Source organism: Serinus canaria, chromosome 1 (genome assembly GCF_022539315.1).
Source record: "Serinus canaria isolate serCan28SL12 chromosome 1, serCan2020, whole genome shotgun sequence".
Taxonomy (NCBI): domain Eukaryota; kingdom Metazoa; phylum Chordata; class Aves; order Passeriformes; family Fringillidae; genus Serinus; species Serinus canaria.
Window position 1 is genome coordinate 47,054,945 of NC_066313.1, and position 8,045 is coordinate 47,062,989.

Here is an 8,045-nt window from a genome sequence, read left to right on the forward strand (position 1 = left end):
GGCGTGGCGGGACGGGACGGGGCGGAGCGGGGCGGGGCGGAGGAGGTGGCGGGGGCCGGGAGAGGCGGGGGCCGGCACAAGCGGCGTCCCCGCGGCCTGGAATGTGCGGGAGAGGGCGAGACAAACTGCTCTCCCTGTTCTTGCCCCCCCTTTAATGCCCTAGGCAACCTCTCTAGAGGTCTTTGTCACGCTGTCGTAAGTATCTCCCTCCTGCGCTGGCAGGCGAAATATGCTAATTCTACGCATCACTGGCTCTCTGCAGAGGGCTTTTGTCTCGGTGTGCCACAATCCATTATAATATAAATGTCCTGTTGCCCCCTAGCAGTCTAACTCTAGCCTTTTGTGCAGGACCCCATCCCTGTTAGAAGAAGACTTAACCTTTTGCATTCCATATGGAGGTGTGGTGGGTGCACAGACCCTCGTTTCGCTTGTCAGCAGTAAATCCATCACAGAATCAATTCTCTTGGAAAAAACCTCTGTGGTCATCGAGTCCAACATGTAACGGAACCATAACAACCAGACCTTGGTACCGAGTGCCTTATCCAGTCTTTCCTTAAACACCTCCAGGGACAGTGAGTCCACCACCTCCCTGGGCAGCCCATTCCCATTTGTAATTGCCCTTGCTGTGAAGAAATTCCTCCTAATGTTCAGCCCCATACCCCCCAGGCTCAGCTTAAAACTATGCACGCTCTGCATGTTAGGTGCTGCCTTTCAGGCCCTGGCAGTTACAAAGGGCAGGGAGAGATGATAGCATTCATTGCCCTGAGCCCCTGCATGGAAGAGGAAAGATATTTCCACCACCAACACCCCTTTCTAGGAACTGTGATTCAGCAATTTCTGATAAAGCTTTGCTTCAGTGTTGAGTAGCATTCAGCTCTGCTGGATTGTGACCCCTCTTAGGGGTGTATGGGGAGAATTTGGTCTCCTAAAATAGTGTTTGCCTGTTTCAGAGGAGACACAGGGCTGAAAAATTCATGAGACCAGCATGACTAGCTAAGGATGCAGCTTCTAACTTCATAACGAGCTGATAGGCTGGCCTGATAGATGTGTGTGTGTGAGCTGGTGAAGTTTCATGTCCTTACTTGACATGGTAAATATTCAGGGTAATGTATTTCCAGCTTTGAATGAGGAGACAGACTTCATCAAAGTATTTAGCTGCTTAAATATCCTGATACAGAAATGCTTAAAGTACTTAAGCGGCCTTCATGAGCATCCAAAGTCCTTGTATCCTGGATAACACTTCTGTAGAACTTGAATGTTAAAAGCCAGTCTTTGAATTGATCAGTTCACCTGTATGTCAGCTGTCACCCTACCTGACAATAAGTGGGGTACCTAGCATGTTCTATGATTGTTTAGGAATTCCTGTTCTGGCAAATTATGGACATGCAGCATGTCTGGCGGTTAAAGTGTTGCCATAAATGATAAAAGTAGATACCAAGCATTCTTTCTGCTTTTTCTCTTTTGTTACAAACTGTTTATCCTTGAATAGAAAAAGAAGAAAACTTGACTGTTTGCCCAGATTTACAGCTGCTCTCTAAAGGGAGGAAAAGATCAGCAGCGAATTTGGAAGTTACTCTGCTGGCACCATCTCTGATGGTGCAGTGCAGTGGTTGAGTTATGCCTTCAATGAACTGGAATCCCAGTATAGGAATAAAGTTTATTTTTACTCAGCCTAGAGCAGAAGCACATATTGGGAGTGACTCGCTATGCGTTCCCACTGTGGAACTGTAAATGGTGTTGAGGAGGAGTAGAGAGGCGATAAGAACTGTTGAGGGAGGTAAAATTGGTAAGGTGCTGCTAGAGATGGTTCCCACCTCTGGGCCTGGGGCAGCTGAGGCCACGGTGAGGGCTGTTCTGAAAGGACAGGCCAGTGCTGCATGCTGCCAGCAGATCTGCAGGCTGGGAACCCTGTGGCTGTGGGCATTAGTGCTTGGTGCAGGGATAAGTTTGAATGTTATGGTGTGAATAAGAACCCCCTGTTTTTCATCACTGATGAGAGCCAAGAAATCAAAGATCAAAGAGGCATCAAGAAATGACACGACATTGGCTGGCTGAGGTTTACACACTGGTGGGGCCTGGCAGTGAGCACACAGAACAGAGTGCATCTGTCTGCATAGACTGATGCTCTGGATAAAGCCAGCAGGATTGGAATCCTTAAAACCATGATTTACCAAAGGCTGTAGAAATGAGATTATAAGCTTTATTTCAAAAGTCTAAGGAAAGATTCTGAAAAGTCTTGGTTCTTTCTTCCAGCAATGTGGAGACTGTGTGTGTCTTCCTTCTAAACAAGAGACAGGAAGGGTTGATGTCACCAACATGTTCTGTGAAAAATCCTTTCCTTAGGGTTTTTCCCTCCTGAGAAGCTGAGAGGCCTCAAGAACAAACTGTAAACAAAATTCTTATCTGCTGCTGTGGAATACAACAGGGGGATCTGTGATTGGTCTCATGTGGTTGTTTCTGGTTGATGGCCAATCTCAATCCAGCTGTCCAGATGTCTCCGTCAGACACAAGCCTTTGTTATTCATTCCTTTTCTATTCTTAGCTAGCCTTCTGATGAAATCCTTTCTTCTATCCTTTTAGTATAGTTTTAATATATTATATATCATAAAATAATAAACCAAGCCTTCTGAAACATGGAGTCAACATTCTCATCTCCTCCCTCATCTTAAGACCCCTGCGAACAACGCAACAGGTTACATACGGACAGTCCGTCCTCTTGTAGGGGTGGCTGGGGAAACATGGTAACCTCTGCTGGTGCTAGTGTTGGAACACTAGCAGTTCAGAACTGAGGCTTACCAGTGTGCTGCCCTTTTTGGGTGTCACACCAGCCTTTATTGGCTGTCCATGTGGACAGTAATGCTGGCCTGATGTGAAGTTTCTGTTAATGTTCTCCTTGGTCATGTAGTCTGTGATATTAATGCTGCTGGGAAGAGCAGAGGAGAGTTCTGTTACTCCTGCTTTCTCATTGTTCAGTGGGGTATTTGGTTCTTTCATATGGCTGCTCTGTTTTAACCTTTGTGGTTTTGCAATGCATCAACTATTGTAGTTTGTTACCAGAATATAATGACTGAGCCGTGATTTTCAAATTTTTAAGGTTGCCTTGCATATTTAGGATGAGTGTTGCTCAGTTTACCCAAATACTCTCTCTACTTTGGTGTTTAACCTATGATAAATGAAGGGAGAGTTTGGTGACAAAAAGGTGCCTCTGGTGGATTTTTCCTCACTCCTCAATACATGCAGGGAGTTTAGTTCTCTCAGTGCTCTTACTGTGGCACTTAATGGCTTCTGTAAACATGCCCACATTCTGACCTGGAGAAAAGATCAATCTGACCTTCTTTAGTGCAAGCAAAGCTTTAAAATGGTTGCTGATCAGGCCTTTAAAAATTATTTTCATATTTGATACTGTGGCCTCTATCAGAGCATTGATAAAGGTGTTCAGAAACTGGATTTAACATGGGAACAGGAGTTACCTCATCTGTTAAACCAGTCCTAATGTTGGTCACCTGCCATGGGGAGCAGAGATAGAATGACATTAGTCTCTTTACAGGGAATGTTACCATTATTAAACATGACCTCAGTCAGCTAGAGGATGGGCTAATGTCCCTGTGGAAGGCCAAGCATAGGCACTTATTCCAAATTAACATAGGAATCAATTGAGTACTTGAAATTTCTGCTGTGTTGCCAGAGGCCCAAACAGAGATCTGCAGGACCTCTGCTGGGAGAGTAGAGGCAGAATTCTTTGTACATAATCTTAATATTTTAATAGAAACAGAAATCAGGAAAACCCATCCCAGTATAGGCAGGCAACGTGGAAACGTTGCACTCCAAGTAAATAGGTGTCTGTCATTTATCTGGGGACTTTATATATGTTCTCACTTTCCATTTGGGGATTGAGCTGCATTCCAGCCCATGCTATTGTTCTGATCTGTTTGGAAGTTGCCCATGCCAGCTTTACTGCAGCTGCCTCTCTGTAAATGTGAGCAGTTGGCCCTTGTGATAGCACATGCTGGTCAATCAAAGCTTCTGCACTGTTTCTGTCTCTCATCATTTGAGAAGGTCTCTAATGCAATCTAATGAGATTAGGGTTCATTTGTTCTTGGGTTCACAGCTAAGTTTTAAAAGGGTAAAGAGCATTTCAGGTCATTGCTTATTCCAAAGAAGGACTGCCATTCCTATCAAGCTGTGGTTCTCTGGAAATATGAATTAGTTCCCTAGACAGCTCCAGTAGTCCCACCCTTGCGGTACAATCTGGTACTTCAGCTCTTGCTTTACACTGATTTTCATACCACCATGTTACCACTGTATGGTGTTTATTTTCATGTATATAAACATTTTGTAAATCAAGTGAAAAAGAGGATTGTGTCAAGGAAAATTCTACGAGTTGCCAAAAGTCTATGCAACTATGTGAAACTAACACACAATGTTTGGACTTTCACTTATATTTTTTTTGTCTCTCCTGTATAGGAAGTGTAATGATAATTTCTACAGTGTATCTTTGCTAATACCTCCATTCACATTCTTCTCCTGGAAAAAGAGGAGAATTGAAGAGGATATGTCACCAATGGGGTAGTGTAAGCAGCCTGCAGCATAGCAATCTATGGGCACTGCTTTCTGAGAGTTTGAGATCTGAGCTGAGCTGTTCAGAGCATCCCTACTGAGGGGAATATCCACTTGGTACAAAATGCACAGGCTCTTGGGTAAGGCAGATCAACTTGATAGATTTTTGCATGCTTCCTGATAAGAGCTTCAGCACTTGGCAAATTCTAATGAGGCTCTTTGCAGCTCTGGCCATGTGTCAGCACTTATACACTCAGCACAGCACGGATCCAAATCCCAGAGTAACCAACAGGGTGATGGCTTTATCTTCCTCACACACTGAATAAGACTCTTAACCCAAAGAAACCTTCTTAATCTGAATACAAGGATGTTCCTTTTCTTGTGACTTTTTTCATTTTCATGCCTATTAATAGATCTATGTTCTTATAAAACGTGAGTTAAAATAGAGCATGCTCTATTTTTGAGGTTAACATGAATTCCTCAAAACCTGTAGCTGTGAATCTTTGCTTTGATGGCTGGGAAACTGCTGTTACTGTCTGATGTTGATGAAGCATTATTTGTATTTAGAAAAGCACAAATGAAGGCTGAGATTAATGCAAAGGTGGAGAAGGTAAGTTAAAAGTTACAATGCCCAAGTTATTGTGAAATTCTTACTTTTATTCCCTTGGATGTACAGATATTTTCATCCTTTATCCCACTGGAAAGTGTTAAGATTTTAGGAAAAAGAACATTTACTCTTTATTTACTTTGTATTTAATAAACTTAACACAGCAAATACCATAAATGCTTTAAGATCCAAAATTGTGGAGATTGGGCACATTCAAATAGTACTCAACCTGGAGTGGTCATGAATCTCAAATACTCTAATTTGAGTGATTATATGTTTATCATTTCCTCATACACTTTTCTCCTGTTGCTTAGACACGAGATGTGTTTTAAATAAGAAAATCAGACAATATGATTATGGTTGAAAACAAAATTAATATAGGTGACCAGCTGCACATCTCTAATTGGAAGAAGGAGAGAGATGGATGTTTTTTAAGTAAATATGGAACTAGACTGTATAAACTTTCCAAGGCCTAAGTGCAATTAATAAAATAAATGTACTTGTAAAAGCAGAAAGATTGCAAATCCTCTTTAGACAGTCTGAATTTAAAAAAAAAATCAGTGGGGTTTTAACTGGTTTTTGTATATTAAATGAAAGGAGCTGAATGTTATTTTAAAGTGGGGAAATGCAGAGGGCTGAAAATGAAAATAAGGAATGAGGGGAATGGAGATAAATAAGCTAAGTTATTACTACTTGATCTGATAGCAAACCATCTGGCAATATGCTGCCAAATCATTATGTATCATTTATATGACTCAGTGCTAATTAGATGTGCATGGATTATGCAGACTTCTTGTGCTTTCAACATTGATAGAATGTTTTAAAAATATCACTTACATTATTAGCATGACATGTACTTGTTATGAATTTCTGACAGTAATCCAAGCCATTTTTTCACTAGAAAGTATCCAAAGCACTTCAAAGACTGTTCAGATTTTGACTTATTTAAAAAATAGAAACAAAAAAAAAAACCAAAAAAACCCCCATAACCACCACCCCAATATAATATCAGGATCTTCTGTCCAGACACTAAGAAATTAATTTCTTTTGCTTTTCCAGTAACTTTCAGAAAATCTACTGACTGAGTGGTTAGGCCTGGACAGCATGAAAAGTTAACTAAGTACATAAATATACATATACTACAGGTTACTGTAAACATGCTTAGAAAGACCAAGTAATAAAGCATCTTTTAAAAGTGTGTGTACATTGCACCGTGTCTATAAGTACACAAATCAAGCTCTTTTTTTCCCAAAAAGAAATGTATGTTTGCAATTTCCCCAATTTCATTCTCATAAAGTCAACAACTGCCACAAACTGAGGACTACAAAATTCTCCTTTGAGTGTGTATAGTACCTCTATATCTATACTTAGAAACTATTAGCTATTATAAATATATAGTACCTCTATATCTATACTTAGAAACTATTAGCTATTATAAATATATGTCTATCTTAAACATGCTGCAACATAAAACTGTTAATAAAATGTATTCTGAGTTGAAAAACTTACACTGTTTTCATATAAAAGCTATAAAAATCTATTGGATGGAAGATGAAATACTGTTCATTAAAAATGAACAGGCTGAGTGATTAAGAGGTGAAATTGTTTCCTTTTCAAGGAATGTGTCAAAGGTGGTGCATCTAAAACTACAGAATTTTTTTTAAGGAAAAAAATCAATATGCCTGACAAAGAAATATTATGTGCATTTTGAAAAGTAAAGGCCTCTGAAGGGAGCTTGTTTATTTGTCACACGAGCACAAGACTTGGTTATGAATATGGTGAAAATAAGGCAGCAAAAACCCATACTTGCATAATGAACTAGGGAGTGCAAAGAAAGAAGTAATATTTGAAAGAATATCAGAACATTCTAGTGCAGGGAAGTAGATCTTAACAGAACAATACTTTTTGTGATGTGAGTGCTTTAGTAAATATGCATGAATTGGCATATGTAGTTTTTTATTTACATTTATAGATGATTTGGAAGAGTCAAAGACAGCCCAAAGAGCTGGCAGAACAGAATGCTTTATGGTGTAGAACACATGATCTGCAAAGTGGTATAAATAAACATTCATAGACTTAGAATTACACTGGAAAGAGGTATATGCTCATTAAAGCATTTTTCTTAATTTCAGAAGAAGTCGCATACAATTCCTGTAGTAAAGGAAGGAGGGCAAAATTCCAAACAAAAGTGGGATGTACACTTTTAACAGTAATTGTCATTAATGATTTCCTGCTGAGGTTTTCCAAGATTACAAACTCTTTATTTATAGTTACAGGTGCCTTTCTAAAAAGTTACTGTCCTTTGAACACAGGCTAGATACATCCATTTATCAAAACTAGATTATTGTGCAAGAATTTTCATTGTAGTAGTGTAATAGTAAAATCCCTGAACTGCTTGAAACATGCTGAAACTGATCTCTCCACTGTGAGAGGCCTTAGCTGAGAGGGCTCAAAAAGTGAGAAAATGAAATAATGAGGACCTTAGGAAAATGTTGGTAGAAGAGTTTTGACAGCTTGACTGGATTTACCTGGGCTGTGATAATACTCATTTTTCAGACAATTCAAGCTGAAAGTAAAAAAATATTTGCCTGCTTGGAAATTTACCACATCTGTTAATTTTATGCCTCAGCAAGCCTTCACATACAGTTATGATTACTAATAACATTACACACAGCTTGTTGAGTTTGGGGTTTTTTTGTTCTTGGATCAATAAAGAAAAACCAATTTATGTATAACTTCTGGACATTGGGTGGCACCATTGCCTCATATAAGCCTTCACAGTGTTGGCTCTGCTCCTTTTTTCCTTTAGCATAACTATATAAGGCAAGTCAGAATGCAGAACTGGTTGCCTTCTTCTCTCTCTTTTTTTTTTTTTATTTTC